This window comes from Podarcis cretensis (assembly GCF_951804945.1).
Source record: "Podarcis cretensis genome assembly, chromosome: 12".
Lineage (NCBI taxonomy): Eukaryota > Metazoa > Chordata > Lepidosauria > Squamata > Lacertidae > Podarcis > Podarcis cretensis.
Window position 1 is genome coordinate 48,098,193 of NC_137181.1, and position 27,416 is coordinate 48,125,608.

Below are 27,416 nucleotides of genomic sequence, written 5' to 3' on the forward strand. Positions count from 1 at the left end.
AAAAATACACTAAAATATCACAGATTAAAAACTTCCCTGAACAGGGCTGCCTTAAGATGTCTTCTGAATGTCAGGTAGTTATTTATCGCTTTGACATCTGATGGGAGGGCGTTCCACAGGGCAGGCACCACTACCGAGAAGGCCCTCTGCCTGGTTCCCTGTAGCTTTGCTTCTCGCAATGAGGGAACCGCCAGAAGGCCCTCGGCGCTGGACCTCAGCGTCCAGGCAAAACGATGGGGGTGGAGACGCTCCTTCAGGTATACTGGACCAAGGCCGTTTAGGGCTTTAAAGGTCAACACCAGCACTTTGAATTGTGCTCGGAAATGTACTGGGGCCAATGTTAGGAGTTAGGAGAAGGGGATTGCACCCAGGACATTCCAAATCCATAGAAAATAAAAATAATGTAACAAGAGTCTGGCTCCTGGATCAAGTCAGTAGCCCATCTAGTCCCAACACCCAGTTCCCACAGTGGTCAGCGAGATGTCCATGGGAAGCCTACATAAAAGGCCTGAGAGCAACAGCCCCTCTCCCCACTCCATGTGTTGCTGTGACAAATGATGGGGAATCCTGGGTAATCTGTTAGTCCTTGTAAACAGAATCAATTAAGCTTGCAAAAGCTATTTATAATTAGCAATTATAAAGAAATCTGCAGGGTCCTAATTATAATGACACAACAATGAAAACAAGCGGCAGTCTGGGTGCGGGGAAGGAAAAGTTCCAAAACAAGAAGCAAAGCAGAGAGGGCACATCACCATTCTTATAATGTTTATCATGGTGATATCACAAATTGCCATCTTCCTGTTGTCAGGGTAATGATCTCTGGAGAGTTTCTCCAGATTTATATTACAATGCCGCCACGCGACTAGTGGCATTATTTATTGAAACCTAGTGGCAGCAATAAATGCTTTCTTTGGACTATTTAGCAAAAGAAATGAAAATAGTTAAGCTGCCTCTGTCTTTGTATCTGCCACACATCTATCATTAATTCATCCTGTCTTTGGGAGCCCATACTTTTAATAAAGCAATTCTGCTAAGGAATCATCAAAACTGGGAGAGAGGGGGGAGATGGATTGACACCCACTCACCCCTAAAAATATGAACATATTGGTTTTCTATTTACCCCAGGCACAAATACAACAGAATTGGTGCAATTACCCCAGCCATCCATTTGTTTTGCTTCATTCAGCTGAAAGTGAGGGCTGATCCTTAGCTAGAGGACAGGACAGGGCCGGCCCATCCATGAGGCAAAGTCAGGCAACTGCCTCAAGCGGCAGGATCCACGGGGCAGCTGATCCAGCCGCCAAGGAATGCCTTGCCCACCTCTGTTGCTGCCCCACCATATGCCATCTTGACAGCGGCCTCTTGGTGAATAGGAGTCACTGCTGGCCTCCTCCCATCCTTGTTCCCAATGTAGATCTTCACTCCTGCCTTCTTTCCTGGATGCGGGGTGGAGGCACCATTTTGTGGTTTGCCTCAGGTGCCAAAATGTATTGGGTCAGTCCTGGGATGAGGTATGGCACTGCAGGAGCTCTTTCCCTTGGCTATTCCTGTGACCATAAACATAGGTAAAGGTAAAGGGACCACTAGGGATGCAGGAGTGAAGAGGCTAAATTATGAAAGACACTCTGGCTGCTACTGTTTAAAGAAGAAAGCGAGGCCATTTTCAATTATGCAAGATATAAAGGTAAAGGGACCCCTGACCATTAGGTCCAGTCGTGGCCGACTCTGGGGTTGCAGCGCTCATCTCACTTTATTGGCCGAGGGAGCTGGCGTACAGCTTCTGGGTCATGTGGCCAGCATGGCTAAGCCGCTTCTGGAGAACCAGAGCAGCGCACGGAAACGACGTTTACCTTCCCGCCGGAGCGGTACCTATTTATCTACTTGCACTTTGATGTGCTTTCGAACTGCTAGATTGGCAGGAGCAGGGACCGAGCAACGGGAGCTCACCCCATTGCGGGGATTCGAACCACCAACCTTCTGATCGGCAAGTCCTAGGCTCTGTGGTTTAACCCACAGCACCACCCACGTCCCAGAACATAAACACAGTCTTGCAGCATTCTGTCCCCACCCAAATACCAGCCACACATTTGGGGAAACTCGTAAGCAAGACATGACACAGTCATATGATTGCAAAGCTTGTTCTCCGTATTTTCAGGACCCTATTCTTATTGCTTTAGGACAGTGATGGCCAAACTCAGCCCTCCAGCTGTTTTGGGACTACAATTCCCATCATCCCTGACCACTGGTCCTGTTAGCTTGGGATGATGGGAGTTATAGTCCCAGAACAGCTGGAGGGCCAAGTTTGGCCATCACTGCTTTAGGATCATGTTTTGCCACACTTGCCAATCAACCCACTTTGATAATCTTGAAGTTAAGTCACCTGGCTACAGTAACGAACAGCTAGGATAAGACTAATGTAGCATGTTGCACATGGAGCCTCGCTTGAAAAGCATCGAGATACCGCAACTGTACGAAATGAGGTAGTCTGATTGTTAACTGGGACTGACAGCTGTGAATAAATCAAAAATCTTCACATACTGCTGGTTTGTTTTCAGGCTTAATTAAAGGAACGGTCTTTGGCCTTTTAAGCTGTACATGGCCTGGGACTAGGGGATCTTAACTGATGGGCAGGTTCAAGGAGAAGATGGTGGTTCAAAATGACAAGAGGCTGGGCTGTCTGTAGGGCTGTCTTTTCTCACGTGAACCTATTTGTTTGGCAGTAGGGTGGCCCTATCTACAAGGATAGTCCTCTATTTGAATGACAATCAGAGGAGAGGCCTCTATTTGAAGGGCTGTTGGGACTAAGTCTGGCTTAATATCTGAAAGACTACACAAATAACATTTGAGATGAAAAGAAAGGAACTATTACAAATGTTATTTATAATAAAGTGACCATACCAAGGATTGCGACACACATACACACCACTTTTAGTGCCTCACAAATATTACAGACCAAAGACCTTTAAAACGAAAGGAAAAATTGTTTATGCTTTGCGTAGGTAAGACTGGCTTTTTTGCATAGAGCTGCAGTCGTTTTAGTAATATTTCAGTATCATTTATTAGAGTGTTTAATAAGCTTGGGGGATAGATATCAAGTGCGAGGGAGGATGAGAATTAACTACTATGCAAGCAGCAGAGGAGGAAATAATTACAGTCTTCGTAGGGGAAGAGGTCTGGAAAAATAAAGAGCTCTCTGGGAGGCTTTTACTTGTTACTTTCGCTGTTCATAAAAATGCAGACGTTGTTTCCAATGAGATGCTTTGGAACTGGAATGGAACAGAGAAATAATTCACAAGGGCTTTTAAGGCTTTAATTATATTACGGTTAGGTGCTGTAGGTAGGCTCCAGTGGATAAAGCAGTTTTCTTTCTCTTTTCTTTCTCTTTAAGTTGTTACCTTGGCTGGAATTATGGGTGGTGTCCAAAATTAGTTGTGCTCATAAGAATCATTGCACTGCCCTGTTTAATGCTTTATTGGTGGGTATTATTATTCTTGATGTACTCCTTTGTGTTCTTGATTATAGTGCTGTTGCATAGATTTCTTATGATCTTATTGTGTCCTTAATAAGCATCTCCACCCCCATCATTCAGCCTGGACACTGAGGTCCAGCTCTGAGGGCCTTCTGGCAGTTCCCTCCCTGAGAGAAGTGAAGCTACAGGGAACCAGGCAGAGGGCCTTCTCGGTGGTGGCACCCGCCCTGTGGAACACCCTCCCATCAGATGTCAAGGAAATAAACAACTATCTGACTTTTAGAAGACATCTGAAGGCAGCCGTGTTTAGGGAAGCTTTTAATGTTTGATGTTTTAGAGTGTTTTTAATATTCTGTTGGGAGCTGCCCAGAATGGCAGGGGACACCCAGCCAGAGGGGCAGGGTATAAATAAATTATTATTATTATTATTATTATTATTATTATTATTATTATTTGCAAACTGCTTTGGGGTCTCACACATTAAACAGCATAAAGGTGTTATTAGTGTCTTGTTGTTGTTTTTAAAAAATGCTCAGTAGATCCATTGAAATTAATGACTAAATCAGGTCCATGAATTTAAGTGGCTCTGCTCCAAGTAAGTTGGAGCCAACCCTATGGCTTTATTGGGGCGAGCACTATTGTCCCATAAAACCAATGTGAGTCACACTGGATATGAACCTCCTAGGCATGACTCACCCCAATTGGGTAGGGGAAGAAGCCCACATCCTGCTGCTTAGTTGCACACGCTGTTTGTTGATTCAGAGTTACAAGTGCACTGCCAAGCAGATGGGGACAATTGCCTGTTTGGATGTAGGTGGGACAACAGAAATTCTCTTGTCATATCTCCTGAATGGGAGGATTAGAGCAGCAAAAGGAAGAGACCTTCTTGTAGCCTGATGCTGTGTGCAATGATTTCTGGATCAGGCCTTTTATTATTAAAGATGTGTTTTTAAAAAATGCAGGATGTGCAGATTTCAAAGGATAGCTTTGTTTTTGTTCGTGCATTGTTTTAGGAAGTGTGAACAGGGTAGGTTCACATTAAAACGTGACTCAAAGAAGAATTCCACCCCCATCACTAGATCCAAGCCATTTAAACCATATGAGCTACATTAGCTAACTTCCATGCCTGCTTTCTCAGCTAGGTCCCTGAGGAGTCTGGAAACCAGTTGTTAGATGCCTCAAAGGAAACACTAATAAACCATCATAAACGAGTTGCGAATTCTCTAAAAAGATTGTGGTGAAACATGGTTTTCATATATGGGCTATTGGGCTTGGAATAATGTGCTAAACTCGAAGAAAGATTTCCCGCTGGACAATAATGGGCAACAGCATCTGAAGCAGCCTATTCAAAGTCAAAAGATTTCACTCAAAGGATTTTCATGGTATGGTCATTCAAATGAAGCTATTTGCCCTTCATTGCAGACCATGATTGATATCCATAAACCGTAAAAAGCTGTCTTGAGTCAAAACCAGGAGCAGGCCTGTAATGTCTGTCAACATCTCTTTGTCCAGGCACATATGCCTAAACAAAAATGTTTCAAGCAGGCACCAAAAAGACGCTTGCTTGACATCAATCGGCAGGGAGTTCCAAAGTTTAGGTGCCATCACACTAACAGGTTGATTTCTCAGAACTGTAAAAAAACAGAATAAATACAGTCATAAAAAACAATTACCTACATAGAAACAATTAAAAAATCAAATTTATAAAAGCAGTTTCAAATCTAGTACAGATACCTACTGAAATAAAAATATCCATTTACAAGGAAAAAGTAAAGGTAAAGGTACCCCTGACAGTTAGGTCCAGTAGCGAATGACTCTGGGGTTGCGTGCTCATCTCGCTTTACTGGCCGAGGGAGCCGGCGTACAGCTTCCGGGTCATGTGGCCAGCATGACTAAGCCACTTCTGGTGAATCAGAGCAGAGCACAGAAATGCCATTTACTTTCCCGCTGGAGTGGTACCTATTTATCTACTTGTACTTTCACGTGCTTTCGAACTGCTAGGTGGGCAGGAGCTGGGACCGAACAACGGGAGCTCACCCTGCTGCAGGGATTCAAACCACCAATCTCCTGATTGGTGCTGCCATGCTAAAGGCTTGGTTCTGGCATGGTGTGGAACTAATCTGTGGGTAATATGGTATCTGCAGGCTACAATTAATTGGGTATATCAGGGATAAGGCAATATTTTGGGTATCCTGGCCCCAAACTGTATGGGGCTATCAGTATCAACAGGGTCAGCCCAAGACAATTTGGCACCTGAGGCGGACGCCAAAATTACATCCCCCTCCCTGAAGAACATGGGGGAAGGGGACATGGGGGAAGGGGAAGGAAGAGCAACATTGGGATCTGCTGCCCTTGTGAATCCTGCCACCCAAAGCAGTCACCTCACTTTGCCTCATGGGTGGACTGGCCCTGGGTACCAGCACCTTGAACCTAGCCCTGTAGTTAACTGGATGTCAGTGCCATTCTTTCAGTCAAGGTGTAATATGATACTCAAATGAGCACTCAGTCCACCAAGTTTTACACCACCAGCAGCTTCCAAGTCAACCTCAAGGGCAGCCCCGCAAAGAATGCATTGCCATACTCCAAACTAGATTATGTAGCTCAGTGTCCCCTGTGATTTGTAAGTGCCTATCCTGTCCCATTCTACTTCACTGACTGAAGATGTTCCAATGAGACTGTGTGATGTAAAGGTGCTTCCGAAAGGGAAGAGGGCAGGTATATTTTCAGAACTGAGGTTTCCAGCCCCCAAGTCTATTAATGGGGCATTTCAAAGGAACTGCAAATATACCAGCCCCACTGCCATTGATGGTTGTAGTTCTGGTGGTAGAGTCTCATAAGAGATTGTTGCTCCTAAGAGTTTGGTCTGGTCAAGTTTGTGCAAGGATAATGAGCTGGGATCATGAGATACAGCAGGGCTGGGGGACCTTTGGCCCTCTAGATGCATAGCTGTCAACCGTCCCTTATTTGGCGGGAAAGTCCCTTATCCCAGCGCCGTGTCCCGCTGCTGTCCCTTATTGATGATGTCCCTTAAATTTCCCGGGTTTCAAAGGCAGCAGCTCCTCTCTCTCCCTCCCTCCCTGCCGGCCTAGGAGGAGGGAGGCTCCAGCTGTGTTTCTTGGTTGCGTTGCTCACCCAATAAGGAGTCTAAGAACGACTGGGGGGTGGAGCTTGCATGCCTTGTGCCGATCAAATCGGCCGCGTTGCCTGGGGACTCGCCTTTGCTCAGCGCTTCCCAGCGGAGAGGTGATGGTGGTTTTCCTTGCTGCATCCCCTTTGCCGGGTTGCTGCGCTGTGGGAACCACCGCTTGAGGCTTCGTTTGGCTGCTGGCTGGGCTTTCTGCCTTTGGCTCAGAGAGGCTCAGAAGTTGAACATACCTGTGCTCTGAAAATCCCTTATTTTGGCTGCTGATCCCTTATTTTTGAGGCTGCTGGTCCCTTATTTTCAAATCTGTAAGTTGACAGCTATGTCCAGATGTTGCCCCAAGCCAAAGATTCCCCGGCTCTTGCATAAGAGGAAAGGAAGGAGATTGGGGAAGGGAGCCAAGATGTTGTCTGGAAAAGAAGTGTATTTCATTTGTTCCTTTGAGGTATGTTGCTGACTTTTCCTAGGATCACATGACTGGCCAACTCAATCAGCTATTAGAGAATGATGTTATCAAATAAGACTCACTTAGGATGAGGATGAAAGGGTATCTCCCAATGGATGTGTAATGCTATTTGTTTTTAGGTATTTATTGCATTTATGTCCACTTTTCCTGCTAGGAACACAAAGCAGCAAACATGCACACCATGTTATACTCACAAACTCTTTGAGGAAGACTAGGATGAGAGAGATGGATTCTAGTGAGCTTTATCACTGAATGTGGATTTGAACCCAGGTCTCCCAGGACAAGTGGTGCAACGTGATATAAAATAAGAACCAAATAGTTCTGTGTGCAGGGTGTTTTAGACTTTGTTTTCATCAAACACCAGCCCTTGGTGATGCATAGCAAGTCGTATCTGGAGCCCAGGAGTAATCCAGTGTGGCGCTGACACAGCCAAACAATGGAGAAAACTTGAATTTATTAATTTGCAGTTTTCCCTGAACAATGGCTCATGGCGTTATATATAAAGATAAATTTAAAACAGTGTGTTGCCTTCCAAATGCAAATATCTGTGTTTAACTTCAGATTGCTTTGTACTGCGTAATGGACAAGAAAGCAGCAGGTAATGAATGCAGCCAGAGCATTTGGGGAGTGGAAGGGAGGGTGTGTGTGAATTGAAATATAAAGACAAGCTGTGGATGCAGATGGAATTGTTAGGATCTAAGGATGTTCCTCTGGGGGGCACAACTTTTCTTTTCAACAAACCCCCAGACAATTGCAGAAGTCTGTAAAGTGTTCATATGGTGTACATTACAGTAGACTGAAGCTGAATCTTGCTAAGACCCAGATGCTGGTGAACGGTTCCCAGGTCAAAAAATGGAGGGTCACTTGTTTTAGGTGGGGTTGCACTCCCTCTAGGGCAGGGTTTCCCAAACTTAGGTCTCCAGCTGATTTTGGACTACAACTCCCATCATCCCTAGCTAGCAGGACCAGTGGCCAGGGATTATGGGAACTATAGTCCAAAAGCAGCTGGAGAGCCAAGTTTGGGAAACCCTGCTCTAGGGGAACAGGCAGTTTAGGGCAGTTCTTAGAACGATCTTTGTCCATGGAAGAGTGCCTGCCACCAACTTCAGCTGGTGAACCAACTGTGCCCTTCCCTGGATAGGAAACACTTGACTATTGTGACACATATGGTAGTTACCTCTCTTTTAAAGGTAAAGGTAAAGGTACCCCTGCCCGTACGGGCCAGTCTTGACAGACTCTGGGGTTGTGCGCCCATCTCACTTAAGAGGCCAGGGGCCAGCGCTGTCCAGAGACACTTCCGGGTCACGTGGCCAGCGTGACATCGCTGCTCTGGCCAGAGCCAGAGCCAGAGCCAGAGCCGCACACGGAAACGCTGTTTACCTTCCCGCTAATAAGCGGTCCCTATTTATCTACTTGCACCCGAGGGTGCTTTCGAACTGCTAGGTTGGCAGGCGCTGGGACCGAACGATGGGAGCGCACCCCGCCGCAGGGATTCGAACCGCCGACTTTCGATCGGTAAGCCCTACTGTAATACTGTACACCCTGTGTTGGGCTTCCCTTGCAGCTAGTCCAGCAGGTGCAGAATGCTGTGGGCAGGGTGGTAAGTGATGGTCCTTATGGGCTGTCATATTCTGGTCTCTGAAAAATTTTACACATCACTTGGGAAGACAGGTGAACTAATATCAGTGTACTGTAAGAAGCAAAGATCACCAGTGTTGAAGCAAAAATTCTTCAAGATCAACTTCGTTGGACTGGTCATGTTGTGCGGATGCCTGATCGTCTTCCAAAGCAACTACTCTATTCCAAACTTAAAAATGGAAAGCATAATGCTGGTGGTCAACAAAAGAGGTTTAAAGACTGTCTCAAGGCAAATCTAAAAAAATGTAGTATAAACACTGACAACTGGGAAACCCTGGCCTGCGAGCGCTCCAATTGGAGAACAGCCTTTACCAAAGGTGTCATGGGCTTTGAAGACACAAGGGGGAAACATGCTAAGAGGAAGGCAGGCTTGGCAAATCCACACTGTGATCAACTCCTGCCCAGAAACCTATGTCCTCAATGTGGAAGGACATGTGGATCCAGAATTGGCCTCCACAGTCACTTATGGACTCATTGTTAAAACCGTGTTTATGGAAGACAATCTTACTTGGCTATGAGTGATCACCAAAGAAGATTCTGGTCTGGTGCAGGATCCCACAGAGAACGAGGCCAGGCACACTGTAGACATCTCCAAGTGACCAACTTGCTCCAACAAGGGTTGGAAGCAAACGGAAGCCTCTGTATGCTGACTACCTCCACCAGGCTCCACCCCTTGTAGAGAACTTTTGAGCTTTAAAGGGTGAACCCAATGGCCTGAAGATGAGCCTCCCTCCTTAGCTGAATTGAAATGACAACAACTCTTTGTTATTCAGAGAACTAGCAGAAGTTGGTGTTATTTGGAGACAGGTTGTGTGGCTTAAGGGACGCAGGTGGCGCTGTGGGTTAAAGCCTCAGCGCCTAGGGCTTGCCGATCGAAAGGTCGGCGGTTCGAATCCCTGCGGCGGGGTGCGCTCCCGCTGCTCGGTCCCAGCGCCTGCCAACCTAGCAGTTCGAAAGCACCTCCGGGTGCAAGTAGATAAATAGGGACCGCTTACCAGCGGGAAGGTAAACGGCGTTTCCGTGTGCGGCTCTGGCTCTGGCTCTGGCTCTGGCCAGAGCAGCGATGTCACGCTGGCCACGTGACCCAGAAGTGTCTCCGGACAGCGCTGGCCCCTGGCCTCTTAAGTGAGATGGGCGCACAACCCCAGAGTCTGTCAAGACTGGCCCGTATGGGCAGGGGTACCTTTACCTTTACCTTTACCTGTGTGGCTTAGGAGGAGGTTGGGGTGGGTATTAACTTTGGATCACTTCAGGCAGGCTCTCTTTGAAGGGCCCCAGCTTTGGTCCAAATATTCTCACCTAACTTGGGTATTCAGAATTCAGATGAAGAGGTTGCACAGCCTTACTGTTTGAGTCAGAGGGTGGTGACCAGGAGACAGTATTTAAGGATTTGATTAGATCCATGTTAGCTGCTGCCAGATTTGTGATAACACAGCTGTGAAAGCGCACTAGGACTCCTCCTTTCGATCTCTAGTATGGTAAACCTTGGGAAATTGCCATTGCAGCGAAGCTTACACACCCAATCAATGTCATCAAGGGGCCAGTAAACCAGAATACCCCTTTTTTGCAGAACAAAGTAGTTTTATTGTTCACGCTAATAAAAGCAGCATTACAAGGACACTCCCAGCCCAGCATACAGCAATCTGCAGAAACAGTTAATGTTTCAAGTATCTGTGGAATTGTCATCAGTTGATGTTGTTCATAATGCCCTTAAGTCCTCTGTTTGATTATTATGATAATCCTGATTGACTTCTATATTAGACTCATAATGAGAAATGCTATTATGGTAGCTCAGCTGTCTCACCACTGCAGCTCTCAGACCCTTCCTTTGAATTTTGTTTTGTTTGAGAAATGTTGCTCTTTGATACAATCACATACAGCCCCTATGGTCTGGAAACCATGTGGGTTAAACCACAGAGCCTAGGACTTGCCTAGGCGGTTTGAATCCCCATGACGGGGTGAGCTCCCATTGCTCGGTCCCTGCTCCTGCCAACCTAGCAGTTTGAAAGCACGTCAAAGTGCAAGTAGATCAATAGGTACCACTCCGGTGGGAAGGTAAATGGCGTTTCCGTGTGCTGCTCTGGCTCACCAGAAGTGGCTTAGTCATGCTGGCCACATGACCCGGAAGCTGTACGCCGGCTCCCTCGACCAATAAAGCGAGATGTGCGCCGCAACCCCAGAGTCGGCCACGACTGGACTTAACGGTCAGGGGTCCCTTTTACCTTTATCCATGGTGCTGCAGTACTTTACTTTGGCCACCTCATGAGATGAGAAGACTCCCTGGAAAAGACCCTGATGTTAGGAAAGATTGAGGGCACAAGGAGAAGAGGACGACAGAGGACGAGATGGCTGGATAGTGTTCTCGAAGCTACCAGCATGAGTTTGACCAAACTGCGGGAGGCAGTGGAAGACAGGAGTGCCTGGCGTGCTCTGGTCCACGGGGTCACGAAGAGTCGGACACGACTAAACGACTAAACAACAACAACATGGTGCTGCAGTAACTGGCGTGTACAGTACTTCAAATGGTGTATTTAAACGTCACAAGTGGATTCAAGAACTTGATCTAGATCAGAACCAAAGCCAAGATGGTAAGTTTTGACTGCAGTCCACTAATGTACCTGGATCCTTTCTTCACCCAATTCCCAAGCCAGCTGACAGGCAGTTTTACGGTCTTAGAATCTGTAGTGTTGGAAGAGACTGCCAGGGTCATCTAGTCCAATGCAGTTATATGAATCGTTCCCAAAATGTAATTATAAACAAGCCTCTTACTACGTACTATAAGACGTATACAGTACAGTGGTACCTCGGGTTACATACACTTCAGGTTACATATGCTTCAGGTTACAGACTCTGCTAACCCAGAAATAGTACCTTGGGTTAAGAACTTTGCTTCAGGACGAGAACAGAAATCGTCCTCCGGCGGCGCGGCAGCAGCAGGAGGCCCCCATTAGCTAAAGTGGTGCTTCAGGTTAAGAACAGTTTCAGGTTAAGAACGGACCTCCGGAACAAATTAAGTACTTAACCCAAGGTACCACTGTACTACACTGAAACGTTTAGATGTTTGATTGTCCTTGCAACTTCTCGCCACATTTGCCATTCTCTCCTCCTGGACCAGTGTGGTGCACCCTTTGAGAACCACTATTGTAGAGCATGAATAGAAAAGGGGATGTGAGATCTGGAGACAGCAGATCTCATTTTGTGTATTTATGCGGTGAACTGCCCTGAGATTGTCAGATGAATGTGTGGCATGAAAATTTAATAAATAATAAATAACCCCCTGCAATGCAGGAATCATTTGCCCACTGTGCAAATGATCCATCAGCTGAGCTCTCCCAATATTGCCAAGGAAGTTGCTTCTCTTCCCAATTAGCACATATACTTCCGAAGGGCCTCCTGCTTATTGACAGCACCTGTTTCCCTCATCACCTTTTTAAATCTTTTAAAAACCACAAACGGCTAAATACGGGCCTTCCCATTTTGGCCCGATTATGGCTAATCCAATACAGCTCTCGCATAATCCTGCCTCTAATCTCCATAATAACTTGTCCCTGCTGTTGCAAAAAAAACCAAAAAACACTTCCATTTATATTCTGGGAACTAAATTCGATTCCAGCGCAAAACCCCCCCCCCCAGCCTATTCAGCTGGCCCAGATACCTGACTATTTGATGTAACATTGGACGCCAACTCAGCTATAGTAAAACAATTCAAAGAGGGCAAACGCCTTAAGTGGCTGGGTAGCTCAGCTGGGTAGAACTGTGGTGCTGATAAAGCCGAGGTCGCAGGTTCGATTCCCCCCTAGAGACGGGCAGCTGCAATATCCCTCGGGGTTGGACTAGATGACCCTCAGGGTCCCCCTAGGATATCTAATGCTATTGAAATTTCCCGACTCCTAGGGTATCTTTCGTGCGTTCTCACAGGCGGGAATTCTAAGTGGGATGCGGGTGGTGGTGGTGGGGGGGAGCGGCGGAGCGGGACCCGCCGAGGGATTGGCTGGCGCCTGCCACGTGACGGACGCGAGGCAACATGTGCTATTGGCCTTCCTGGGCTGCCGGGGAGCATCATCTTGCGTCGCGCGTGGCGGCGGCGGCGGGAGATCGCCGGGTTCCTCCGCGGTGGATCTTCGCAGCGGCGCTGCTCCTCCTGAGGTAAAATCTGAGGTGGTGGGGAAAAGGGGGGGGGAGGAGAGGCTGCTTTTTCGGGACCCTGCCGTACGTTGTCCTCCGTCATTCCCTCAGAAAGTGTGTGGAAACCCCAATTTTGTGTGGCGAGGATGGGGCTTGCGGACGGGTGGGGGGTGGGTGGGTCGCGTTTTACGTGGGTTTCCCCCCCCCTCTTTGTGAGAGTTAAAAGAGACAGAGGGGGGAAGATCCGTGAGGCGTTGGAAATATGACTTGGGTTTTCTTTTCTTCTTCGCCTCCCTCTTCTGGTTTTGAGGGTTGGGGGGAAGGGTGGAAGGAAATAGATCTTGTCACCATCACCTTCTTCTTCATCATCATTTTATTATTTACAAAGCAGACAGTTTAAATTTAAACGTGGGAAATGCCTCTCGACTGAGGAAAGGTGAGGAGAAAGGGTGGCATGAAATATATATTGTCATTATTATTATTATTATTATTTATTATTTGCAAAGCAGGCAGTTTAAATTTAAACCTGGGAAATGCTGCTCGACTGAGAGGCGGGTTCGGGAATGAGGAAAGGTGAGGAGAAAGGGTGGCATGAAATATATATTGTCATTATTATTATTATTTATTATTTGCAAAGCAGGCAGTTTAAATTTAAACCTGGGAAATGCCGCTCGACTGAGAGGCGGGTTCGGGAATGAGGAAAGGTGAGGAGAAAGGGTGGCATGAAATATATATTGTCATTATTATTATTATTATTATTATTTGCAAAGCAGGCAGTTTGAACCTGGGAAATGCCGCTCGACTGAGAGGCGGGTTCGGAAATGAAGAAAGGGATTCTCAGGATATCCAAATGAACCGGAGGTTAAATGGACCCTGTTGTTCTGTAAAGCGAATTTCAAGTGGGTTGGGTTTGGGGTCTTTTTTTTTTTTGCTACAGCCGGTTAAAAGCACATAACGTTTCAGCCCTGATAGAAACACGCCTCTCTGAAGCAGCCAAGCTACAGAGACATTTCCATGGGAATTGTAGAGTTGGGAAGGGACCTTGGGGGGTCATCTAGTCCACCCCCTACAATGCAGGAACCTTTTGCCCCATGTGGGGCTCGAACCCACAGCCCTGAGTCTACTGGCTGAGCTGGAAGTGAAGGTAGGTAGGTGGGTGGGTGTGTTTGTGGTGGGGTGGCGGGTGAGATGGAAGACCGCGAGTGCAAGACGAAATCTTGAGGGAAATTAACTTTTCATTAGCCATCACACCCATACCCAAAATCAAATGGTTCCTTGACGCTCAGGGGTATTAATAATTACTGCAGAGTATGTGTCTGTGGAAGACATTTCTCCAAGGATCAATGGCTGTTCGTTTATTATTCGTTTAAAATATTTATGAATTCATCTTGAATCATGGGTTTCTAAGCACTTTACAACAGATTTTTTTTTAAAAAAACAGAACAAAGTACTCTGCAGCACAAAATAAAACAGTAGGTTATTAAAAGCAACCAAATAAATGAACTGTGCAGTAGGAATGTGGAATGTATAATCAAGCAGAAAAGGTTTTCTATCATGTGAGCAGAGAACATTAGTGTGCATGTGTGTGTTTATGTGCACATAGAACATGCTCACATTTTTTTTTAAAATGGGGATGCTATTAGCTTATTTGAACAGGCTGCAAGTCTTAGGCAGGTAAATCGTATAAATTAACCCCCCAGTCCCACAGTTGGATTCATTTCTTCATGGATAAGATTGTGATGTGAACTGCCCTGAGACCTCCAGGTATAGGTGTATAAGTTGAATAAAAAATAAATAAATAAAGGTAAAGGGACCCCTGACAGTTAAGTCTAGTCATGAACGACTCTGGGGTTGCAGCGCTCATCTTGCTTTACAGGCCGAGGGAGCCGGTGTTTGTCTGCTTCTGCAGACAGTTTTTCCAGGTCATGTGGCCATCATGACTAAGCTGCTTCTGGTGAAGCCAGAGCAGCACACGGAAATGCAGTTTACCTTCCCGCCGGAGCGGTACCTATTTATCTACTTGCACTGTGGGCTTTCGAACTGCTAGGTTGGCAGGAGCTGGGATTGAACAGTGGGAGCTCACCTTTTTGCGGGGCCTCGAACTGCAAGTCCAAGCGGTACAGAGGTTTAAACCACAGCGCCACCCATGTCCCGTTAAATAAATAAATAAATAAATAAAGAATGAAACTGGATCCATGTTGCAAAAAAAATTGTAATATTTAAGAGGAACTATGTTGATTTGCCTCTGGACATAATTCTGTAGGGATGTTTCTGAAAAATGATGCTGTCATTTTTCAACTGATTCCCACTGCTTCCAATCCCAGGTTACATGTTGTCTGTTTTTGTTTTGTTTTTTAAGCAAACTCTGAAAAAGTTGGCACCTTGCCTATTTAGCACCAATTCAGAGAACCAAATGCTCCTGTGTTCAAAAACTTCTGTGAATTTTTCATCAGCAGTGTTCTTTAACTGGTTTTCCTTAACTGATTTTCCTATCTACTGAGAACAAATGCTCTATAGGATTCAGAAAAAAGTATATTCTGTTTTCTCATTTCTAGCATTTTGTTTTCAGTATTGCATGCTACATTGAGAATATCAAGGCTTCCAGCAACATCTGTTACTGTACCATCAAGTTTTGCCATAAATTATCCCCTGTGACCATCCTTGTTTGAAAATATTTGTACAAAGTTATCTTGAATGCGCAGGCACTAAGCTAATTATGGTAAATTTATTTCTGGTAAGTCTGATTTTCAGGGATTCTTTAGATGCTAAGGATTCTACAGGATTTTTTAAAAAGGATTCGTCAACTGAGAAAATTTCTAATCCAGTTAAGGAGCTGAGAGCTTACTTCACACTTGTAAACTCATGTTCTTGGCTTGTATATATATCAGAAATGACTAGGAAGAGTTATTTATATTTTTATAGGAGAAGAAGAAACAACGAATTGAGAAGAAATTGAGCAAAAGCATTAATGGACATAACAGACTATATGATGTGTACAAACAAAAATGCACAGGGAAACATGTACCAAAATGTATAAATGCATGATAATGGAAGCTTTGGATGCAATCTCCAAGAGCTAAATGAATTTAAGCTATAGTCATAATAAATTCACATCTCCAATGAGATACAGTGGATTTAATCAAAGGAAAATTAATTGTGGTTTAGATGCAATCCTAAGTACATTTCCTAAGGAGTTAGGGCCCATCTAGATAGCTGTTTTACTAAGGGTATATGCAATATCATATCTTTGATATGTGAATAGTGCACAGTACTGGCAGCACATTATCCTTCTTTATCAGTTCTTCCTCAATATTCCTGCATTATTGTATCCACACTTTAAACTCTGCCCATTGTGTTTTCCACATTTCATCCACTCCCAGTTTCCCCTTTTCCCCAAACTAAAGTTAGTTGCCTTTGAAGCCATGCCACCATACTTTCATTTGTCTTTTTCATGTTTTATGTTAGGACTGTGGCTGTTGTGCAAAACCGTGGTTGTTTGCAGAGAGAAAAAACAGTATCTGGAATCAACAGGAAATAAAGTGGGAGTGATGCTGAAAAACAAATCCTCCTCCCCACCATGAAGATTTCATATAACCATCATGACTTGACTGATAGATATGCCCTCCATGAATGTTTTTCAAACCCCGTTTTATAACCAACCAGTGGTCACCACTATATCTTTATGGCAGGGAGTTCTATAAATTAATTATTTGACAATGGCTCAGTTTGCACATAACACTGAGCCAAATCTTGGCTTAGGAGCAAACATGGAGGCTTTCAGAGATGAGCTTGTGACTAGTTTATTCCTCCACCAGTCATTCTCCTGCTGCGCTGGGTTTAGCTCTCTGCAGACAAACCCACGAGCTCTAACCAAGGTTGGTCCTATAGTTTACAGCTTGTGGTTTGCCCTGGAGAGCTAAACCACAAACCTATGTTGATTGATATGCAAAGTCAAACCATAGTTCAGCTCAGTGCAGCATCAGAATAACTGAAGGGAGATCTCGCCAGGAGCATCTCAGTCACACTAAGCCACAGTTTGGTTTAGCATTACATGAAAACAAGATCATTGTCTTATATGGCAATTTTTCATATAAGAAAACAATAAATTCACAGTCACTTGTGATATGTGAGGTGTGTGTTTATTTTGCCACGAATGAGGAAGATGGCTGTGCGCGTTATCTCTGCTAGAAGAAACCTTAATGTGTCAATCAGCCCTTTGCCCCATTAATTTCTGTGGTACTTTCTTCAGTGTGATATATTACCTAGGACAAAGGCGCTACACTAGCAAGCAGAAGAGCCATTAGAGAAATTTTCGTGTTATCTTCCCAGAAAAAAGTAGAAGTTAAAAAACAAAATCTGGTTTTGAGACTGATCTAGTTCAGTGGAGTCAGTGAGGAATGCCTTTAATAACTGCCATTTATTACTTGAAGTATCAGATGGGCACTGCTGCAAATAGGATGTGGAAAGGCATAGTCTGTTGATAATCAAGCTGACACATAAGAGCTTTCTGTATCGGGCCAAAGGCCTTTTAGTCCAGCTTCCAGTTCTCACAGTGGCCAACCAGATGCCTGTGGGAAGCCCAGGAGCAGTACATCATCACTCTTTCCACTTGCGATTCGTAATAAGTGGTGTTCAGAGAGTTACCACTTTCCGTAGTGGAGGAAGATTACTCACTTTTGAAAGGCAACTGATCCACCTCAAAAGGGAAGGGGATATTTGTCAACTGTTGTGTCTGCAAAGTTTGTTTCTAACTTCTCTAAGTAAGGGGAGCTAAGTCCCCCCTCCTTTTTTTATGGAGAAGTGGCCCTCAGCTTAGGCAAGACTTTGAAAAGCGATACTGAAGTGCTCACCTGGTTGATTCCCTTTTGTTCTGCAGCACTGCAATGCTGTGTGACTTGATTTTATCAGGGTTCTCCTTGTGTTGTGATCAAAAGTAGTGTCCCCATTACAGCAATGGGTTTACTGGCCTTTTCACCCTACATTATTCTCTAGGTAACTTTCTGTGGGGGAACGTTGCCAGTGTTGGGCATGCCGAAAGGTAAAAGAGGGCAGAATAATCAATTTCAATGTTACCTTTGTACAAGAGGCTAGTTTAGACACACACTCACACACCCTCTTGCATACAGAAAAATGAGAATTTTCAGGAATCCAGCCAGGTAAAAATACCCAAGGTTTGAAGTGAGGCCAGTGAGAAGCTTGGAGGGCTGCATTAGGTTCCCAAGGCTGAGTTTCCTCTGTGCATCAGCAATAAGTTAGCTATAGAGGTTGGCTGCCACTCAAGCCCACAGTGTTGTTTTGGTGGACTTTCACCATTCAGAATAGCATCTACATTACAGCAAGCTCTCTCTCAGTCTTAGAACACCTTGCCAGTCTCCCCCGCCCTTTTCTTTTTGGAGAAGTTACCAGACAAGGAAGCTCCCTCCGTTTCACAAGGCATCTCAGCGTCTTGACAAGGCAGATGCAATAGCATCATAAGGAATCCTTGTCAAAACATCCTCCCACTGTGTAGGCTGCAGGCACTGTGATTTATTATGCTAGAAGGAGATATCATTTTTTGTGAAAATTCCAGGAAAGCACAGGAAGAATCGTTTCCTTTAGTTATCTTCTAGTAGAGTCAGAGCTATAGTTGGTATATCCTTGCTACAGCACTGCAGATATACAATGCCATGTGGTACGTCTTTCAAACAATTGAAAATTACGCAATTGACTAAAAATACTGAGATTTTAAAATGCTTTTGTTTTTTGAAAGAGTTGACCTTCCAGTTTACAAACTGTTGTTCGTGTTCTCAATTTTTTTTCTTAAAGCTGTGTGCTTGTAAGAATGCAGACATTTTCACCCCACCCCCACCCCTGTTTGAGAAAAATAGTTTTTGTTGGGCCAAGTGCTGTGCACATTTATTAAAAGTGAGATTGAAAAAGATCTCTGTTCTATAAATACAGGGGAATCACCAACTTATATGAGGATTCCATTCTGGGCTACTGCGCACGTCACCGGAATGCACACAAGTGGGAATTCCCTTGTTTTTCTCCCACCCAGCTCCATTCCACACTGTTCCACCCCTGCCCTGCCCCTTTTGGTTCTGTTTTCAGTGCATGTGTCAGTGGGAATTGGGTGCTTATTGCATGGAAGTGGGGAGACGCCTGTGTTACAGTTAGGGAGCCCTGTAATACTGAAGCATTCAACAATAATACTGTATTTCATGATGTCATCTAGTGTCTTTATGAGGCAGGATTCAAAGGATTTGATATTTTATTGTCTTCTGATTGAAGTATGTGCCTCATCAAAGTAATTAATTCATCTTACTGAGCAACTAGGCAGCATATGGCTCCAGATGGCTTTATACAAACTCTTTGGCTTGTTTAAACTCCTTTGAGACGATTCCTCCCCTCCTTCCACGATGTATGTTGCCCCATTGATATATTCCATTCTCTGACATATCTTATAATGAACAGAGTGCAGATTTGACAATATCTCAGTTGAACATTTTATGTCACCGTTCACAACTCCCTACTGCTCATTTTAATGCTTAGTTAAAGGGTTATTCTGAACCTTGCATGGTCATAGGAAGCTGCCTTGCGCTGAGTCAGATCATTGGTCCATCTAGCTCATTATTGTCTCCTCAGTGACTGTTCAGGGCTACCTGGAGATGCTGGAGATTGAGCCTGGGACCTTCTGCATGCAAAGCAGATGCCCTACCATTTAGCTACCACCCTATCTAAATCTAAATGTCACATGTGGCCAAGAGGGCCGTTGTCTCGCGTAGGGTGGTACACTAACTACACTCATTCCTAGTGACTGGAGATTTGTTTTTTTTTTTAATACATATTTATTAAAGTTTTTGAATAAAAATACATAAATAAACAACATTACTTATATTATAACATAGTTTCATCACTTCTTTGGACTCCCCCGCGTCTCCCGCTCGCACTTACATCGTTACAGAAAATAAAAATTTTTCCAAGCAAATTACCCACTTGTTTACAATCTTATCTCCGCTCATTTAAATAAAATCTAACAATTCTCCAATAAATTTATATTTTCCTTAATCTCGCTTATCGTCAAAATCAGATCTAATTCAGTGGAAGGCCATTATTTATGATCTAGCATCCTTCTTAACATTCAACCAAATTACAATATTTTTGTAGATAAATCTTAAATTTCCTCCAGTCCTCCTCAATCCTCTCCTCTCCCAGGTCTCGGATTCTACCAGTCATCTCGGCCAGTTGCATATAGTCCATCAGCTGCATCTGCCACTCTTCCAGCGTGGGTAGATCTTGAGTTTTCCAGCTCTTAGCGATAAGTATCCTTGCTGCCGTTGTTGCGTACATAAAAAATGTTCGGTCCTTCTTTAACACCTTCTGGCCGACAATACCCAGAAGGAAGGCCTCTGGTTTCTTAGTGAAGGTATATTTAAATACCTTTTTCAACTCATTATATATCATTTCCCAGAAGGCCTTCACTCTAGGGTGAAAGAATGTACCTTCATGTTCTTTACATTTCCAACATTTATTATCAGACAAATGGTATATTTTGGCGAGTTTAACTGGGGTCATGTACCATCTGTATATCATTTTCATTACATTTTCCTTCAGAGCATTACATGCAGTGAAGTTCAGCCCAGTGGTCCACAACCTTTCCCAGTCCTCAAACATAATATTATGCCCGATATCCTGAGCCCATTTTATCATAACCGATTTAACCATTTCGTCTTGTGTATTCCATTTTAATAGCAAGTTATACATTCTTGATAATACCTTAGTCTTTGGTTCTAACAATTCTGTTTCCAACTTCGATTTCTCCACCTGAACCCTACCTTTTTATCATTTTTGAAAACTTCTTTAATCTGAGCGTAATGTAACCAGTCTCGCACTTTATCCTTCATTTTCTCCAAACTCTGCAATTTCCAATTATCTCCATCTTTTTCTAATATTTCCCAATATTTTGGCCATTTGGCCTCCATATTGGGTCTTTTTCGGGCCTTGGCTTCCAGAGGTGAAAGCCACCTCGGAGTTTTGTTTTCCAATAAGTCTTTGTATTTTGTCCAGACATTAAATACTGCTTTCCTAACAATATGGTTCTTAAAGACCTTATTGATCTTAACCTTGTCATACCATAAGTATGCATGCCAACCAAAAGCGTTGTTAAAACCTTCCAGGTCCAGTACATCAGTGTCTTCGGGAAGTAGCCAGTCTTTTAGCCAGCAGAAAGCTGCGGCTTCATAGTACAGCTTTAAGTCTGGCAGGGCGAAGCCCCCTCTTTCTTTTGCGTCAGTTAGTATCTTAAACTTAATTCTGGGCTTTTTGCCCTGCCAGACAAATTTAGAAATATCTCTCTGCCACTTCCGGAAACACTCCGTCTTGTCCACAATCTGCAATGTTTGGAACAAAAACAACATTCTTGGCAATACATTCATCTTAACAGCAGCAATACGGCCTAACAAGGAAAGCTTCAATTTTGTCCAACTATCCAAGTCTCTTTTAATTTCAGACCAGCATTTTTCATAATTATCCTTAAATAGACTCAGATTCTTTGCTGTTATATTTACCCCTAGGTATTTTACTTTTTTAACCACAGTTAGTTCTGTTTCTCTCTGAAACCGTTCCGACTCTGTATCTGTCAAATTTTTCCCCAGCACCTTAGTTTTCTGTTTATTTAGTTTGAATCCCGCCACCCGACCAAAATCTTGAATCAATTGTAATACTCTTATTGTACTAGATTCTGGCTCCTGCAGGGTCAAAACCAGGTCATCTGCAAAAGCTTTAAGTTTATATTGTTTTGCTCCGACCTGAATCCCTTCCACCAACCGGTCCCCTCTAATCATATTCAAGAGCACCTCCAAAACTGATATAAATAACAAAGGGGAAATCGGGCAGCCTTGTCGTGTTCCTTTTTCAATTTTAAACTCTTCTGTAACCACATTATTTACTATCAATTTAGCCTTTTGTTCTGAATATATTGCATCAATCCCATTCTCAAAACCCCGACCCACTCCCATTTCTTTTAAATTTCCCTTCATAAATTTCCAAGAGATATTATCAAAAGCTTTCTCCGCATCTATAAAGATTAACACTGCTTTTGTATTTATGTCTGTTTGCAAAAGTTCCAAAATGTCAATGATGTTCCTTGTATTGGCAAACATGTGTCTACCTGGGAGAAAGCCTGCCTGGTCTTTATGAATTACTTCATTTAAAACTTTTTAAAATCTATTTGCCAGGACATCTGCGAATATTTTGTAATCCACATTTAACAGGGAAATGGGACGGTAGTTCTTCAGTAGTGTCTTTTCAGAATCCGATTTAGGTATTAATGTGATGAATGCTTCTTTCCACGAATCCGGCGCCCTCCTCCCCTCCATAATTTCATTGCTAACCTCCATCAGTGGTTGTATCAAGTAGTCTTTTAGTGTCTTATAATACTTGGAGGTTAGCCCATCTGGCCCTGGAGATTTGCCCAATTTCATGTTCTGGATGGCATTTTCAATCTCTTGGGGTGTTATTTTACTGTTCAGGAGTGATCTATTTTCTTGTGACAATTTTTTAAGTCCATTTTTCTCCAAAAATTGTTTAATCTCAACCTCATCCTGCGGCCCTTGAGTGTATAATTTTTTGAAATATTTCTGGAAGCACTTTCTAATCTCCTTGGGGTTCTGAATGTTTCTTCCTTCAATTTCCAAATTTGTGACTGTATTTAATTTTTGTCTCTTCTTCAACTGCCAAGCTAGCAGTTTCCCACATTTATTTGCCGATTCAAAAGTTTTTTGTTTCATTAATTTAATCTTCCACTCTATTTTCTGGTTTATCAGTTTCGAATATTGTGCTTGATGAAGTTTAATTTCTCTCAAGATCGGCTGTGACTTCGGGTTTAGTCTTAACTTCTTCTCTAATTCCTTTATTTTCTCCAAAATCTTATCTTTTCTGTCGTTTTGTATCCTCTTCCTTACAGCATTCTGTTGTATCAAGAACCCCCTCATCACAGCTTTACTTGCATCCCAAATAGTTCTTTTTTCCACCGTAGTGTTCAAATTTATCTCAAAATAATCCTTCAATGCTTTCTGGGCCTTCTTAATAATCTCCTGATCTCTGAACAAATTGTCATTCATCTTCCATCTGAAGGAGCCGGTTGGTAATAGTATCATATCCATTTTCAGTGCGTTATGGTCGGAGCAGGTTTTTGGGCAGATTTCCACCTTTCTGACCTTGGGTGCCAGACCTCTAGTTATCCATATTTGGTCGATTCTTGTCCAAGTCAGCTGGGCTTCAGAGAAAAATGTTCCTTCTTTTCCCAAGGGGTTCTTCGTTCTCCAAATGTCAATCCAGTCCATATTGTCTGTCATTTCAAAGAAGGTCTTTGGTAGTCTGCCATCTTTTGTAACATTTTGACTTTGTGACTTATCCATGTTAGTTGATACGACCCCGTTCATGTCTCCCATCATGATGATGTTGTCATAATCCAGATAATCCAGCATAATCTCATGCAACTTCTTGAAAAATTCCGATTTCCCTTCATTTGGTGCATAAATTCCTAATATCAGAATCTTTTCTCCTTGATGTTGTATTTCGATTGCCAAGATTCTTCCATGTTCATCTTTAAATAAAAATTTAGGTGACAGGCTCTCTTTTGCATATATCACCACGCCTCTCTTCTTTACTTTGTCTGAAGATATAAATTCCTGACCAAGTCTTTTGTTTATTAATACTTTTCTGTGGAGCCTAGTCCTAGTGACTGGAGATTTGGACCGGTAAATACAAGGCTTAGTGCTTGAATTCCTGCAGTGGGCTGCATTTGAAGTGTGAGTAGAGCTAAGACTTGGTTCAGAACGTTGCTGCTAAGGCTGTTAACAAATTCAGTTCGGTTATTGAATTGTAAATTATTTCTTACTCTCCCTTTACCACGAAAGTTTGCTCTGCTGGGGTTGCCACAGAGAATACCCTCTTTTATCGTGAAACCAGTCTTTGACTGGACAGTCCTTCAAATAAACAACTCCTTCAAACATAGGATTGTCTGCTGTGATGTAGGACATGTGGCCACCCTACTTAATAGGCCCATCATAAGCATTACTCAGCTATCTGATGTTGGCACTTTGCTTACATCCTCTTTATATGTTCTAGATGCCATAACAAACAAGTTCTGAGAATAACTTTCAGAACATAGAGGGATTAGCTTTTCAGATCTATTAACACCTGAATTGTAACAGTGTGTTCTGAAATATGGATGGATTTCATTTTCTGGAAACCACCAGAGAAGTTTATAGGCTCCCATTTAAGATCAATGACCCACAGAATTGTTGTGGCCAATTGAAAGGAAGGCGATCTATCTGGGGAGATTCTGTTTGGATGGAACACTGTGCAGAATGCAGTGTGGCTAAGTAACAGGACATAATCACACTTTCTTTTAACTTTTCAGCTTGTCTCAATTGACAATAATCTTGAAAGCAAGACAAAGAATAATCCATCACCACAAATGAGAAACGGTAGAATCAATGGACAATGAGAATAAAAGTGTGACAGAGAGCTTTTACACATCTCACTCCAAGGTATGTTTATGGTCATGATTTTTTACTGTTCTTTGTGCTCGTAAGGGAGAGCAATAAGGTGGATGTTTGCATGTTTTTGGAGGGTAGGGGTATGACACTGGTTGAATATAATGATAACAACATCCCTGTTACACCCAGTATAGCCATTGATTCTGGCAATCTTGGAAATGTGCTGTAGTACCAGAGTCAGCTGGAGGCTTCTGGACTAAACAGACATGTAAGTGGGAGGGAGTTTGTAGGTTACACCCTTCCCCAGGCCACAACCCTCACTGGTCCTCCACACCATCCTTGATTGGCTAGGGCACACCCTTGAACTCTGATAATGCCTCTTGATTGACTGGATGGAAGACAGAGAGGCATGTGAGTATGTGTAGATACCAGCCTTTACAAAGGTGAAATTCACATCACTGGCATGTGGCCCCCAGAATGCTGCCCAGATGGGAATATGGCCCTTGGGCAGAAAAAGATTCCTCACCCTTGAGATCAGGCCTTGGAGAGACATTGGGGTGGCCAACGGATTAGTAATGTTCCTGATGACATAATTGTGGGGCACATTAGGGTCCAAATTGGCTTGCAGTTTGTCCTAGAATAAACCTACTGATTTTCAAAGTTAGGAGAAAAATAGTCTTTATTTTCCAATTCCAAGCTCATTGCGGGTTGCTTCATAACTACTCATGCTGAAGATGTGAAACTGCTCTGCAATGGGCAGGGAATTGTTTGTTTGCTTTTTAAAGTAGGAAGCCTATGTTTCAGTGTAGCAGAAGTGAATGCTCAAGCTCTAAGGAGAAAAATAAACACTAAAAAGGTGGGAAAGGACTTGTGGTGCATTGGGTCACATGTCACAATCCCATCCTGTAGATGTCCATGGTGCTATCACAGCCATCCAGGGCTACTAGTCTATTATTTCCAGAAGTTTTACAGGTGGCTAACACTAATTTTCTAGTTGAGTGTTCTGAATCAACATCATCTGGCTTGTTTAGCCACAACCTCCCTCATTCTTGCAGCAACCCATCTGGAAATGCAAGTGCCCCGTGTTGACTGAGGAGCCAGGGCATGATTTTTTTACTGTGCTATACTTTGTGTATAAGTGAGTTAAAGGTTAGGAAAAGAATCTCTGGAGAAATAGGTAGTAAGACCCTTGCCTCGCTACTGATTTCATGTTGCAGCAAGTGACCCAATATACTGAAAAACACAGCATCTTGCTTTTTAATATGGAGATGGAAGACCTGTGTCCCTCTGGATTTTCTTTGACCTCTGTCCAGTACAGTCAATGATTAGGGATGATGGGAATTTTATTCCAATAACTTTTGGAAAGCCACCTTGACTTGTGTCTTATGATATTTATGCAAGGCTTTTGAAGTGGGCCTCACAATGCAGTTTTCAGTAGATTGTTACAACAATAAGCACGAGTAAACATGTCAGAGGCCCCACCTGCACTATATTTTTAAAGCATTATTATACTGCTATAATATACTTCCAAACAAACTTCTGGGAACTGTAGTTTGTTAAAGCTGCTGCAAGTTTTTAGGGGACCCCTACTCCCCTTATAGAGCTGCAGTTGCCAGAGTAGTTTAGTTGCCAACTCCTTTTCCTAGGGAACTCTGAGAATTCTAGCTGTATAAAGGGAACAGGGGTCTCCTCACAAGTCTCAGCACCTCTAACAGACTACAGTTCACAGGATGCACTGGGGAAGCTATGACTCTTTAAAGTGGTATGATACTGCCACAATAAAACAGGAAAGACAATTACAAGGGCAAGATGGCTTGTTCATAAGTGCCTGTGGTAGAAGTTGAGAAAGGAAGGGGCCTCTGCTGAAAGCTGGATGGTGACAAATCCCAAGCTGTTTCCATTGCTGCTTTTCTCCCCTAGTACCATAGCCACAAGCCAGGAGACCAGACCTACCATTAGGCAAAGCAAAGCAGTTGCCTCAGGAGGCAGAAAATGGAGGGCAGGCACCCTGCTCCTATTCCCTTGAGTCTCTTAAGTTAGCCAACTGTCTCCAGTTGATATAAGATTCCAGCTGAGAGTCTTGCTGGATTCTACAGGTATCATTTTGTCCTCCAACTCAAAAGTGTATTGCCCTGGACCAGCAACCATGAAGCACCTGAAAAGTCAAGGGCAGTGTGAGAGAATTTGTGTTTTTCATGACCTGACTCTTCCTGGTTAAGAGGGCGCACAGTTGGTTCCCTGCTTGTGCCCTCCTTGAATCATTCTCCCTGAATCGAACATCCTCCAGCGTCCCTGGTCTCATATAAATGGAGATGCATAGCTTGTGGCACATAAAGCATCCTATCTCCAGACTATGGGCTTGCACAATGAGGACAATAATAAAGAAATGTTGCTGGAATAAGTACAAAATGCTTTCACCAGCATCTTTTCAGAATTACCCATTGATTCTGGAAGATTTGCTGAGAGTCTAGAAATAAACACAGTACTTGCATTTTCCTGAAGTTGGCATGTACTCAGGCCAAATGGTGGTGCTTTAAATTCAGTTCACTGTGGAAGAGATGATACTGTGTACGAGACAATTGAGAATAGCTGTTACTCCATTTCCTGGCTCTTGTGGGTTTTATGCAGTCACTTAACAGCATTGAAGTGCAGCTGTTGAAAAGTGGTAAGGATAGTCTTTCGTACTGTTAGTGCTTAAGATTTTTTTTTTTTTAAACAGACCCAAAATGTATTGCAGTGATAATTTAGGACTCAGATTGAGACACTGTTTATTGGATGATATAAAATGTATGTTTTGGAAACACTGAACAGTGTCTACTTTAAAACAATACTTTACTATTCTGCATAGCACTTTCCAGAGCTTCTTGTTCATGAAGGGAAATCTTCATAAAATACTGTATCAATGGTGTCTCACTGACACCATATTGATTGAGGGTTAAGATATACAAGAATAGTAGAAATATATGTTGGAGATATTCACAGGATGGTGTTGACATGTTTGGCGGGAAGGATCCAGGTTTTTTTGAAAGAAGGCTTTGTATGCCATTGTTCAAAACTGAGAGAGCTATGATTTGTGATCCTATGGACATTTTT

At 43.4% G+C, this 27,416-nt stretch overlaps 1 protein-coding gene across 3 annotated transcripts in view; it reads left to right on the forward strand.

Moving 5' to 3' along the window:
- The first annotated feature begins 12,734 nt into the window (after positions 1-12,734).
- Positions 12,735-27,416, forward strand: part of TMEM108 (transmembrane protein 108) — a 198,721-nt gene continuing 184,039 nt past the window's right edge. For all 3 annotated transcript variants that reach the window (XM_079947373.1, XM_079947376.1, XM_079947374.1), the window contains exons 1-2: positions 12,735-12,861; positions 24,245-24,374. The gene's annotated coding sequence lies outside the window, so the exon portion shown is untranslated. The remainder of the gene's footprint in view (positions 12,862-24,244; positions 24,375-27,416) is intronic.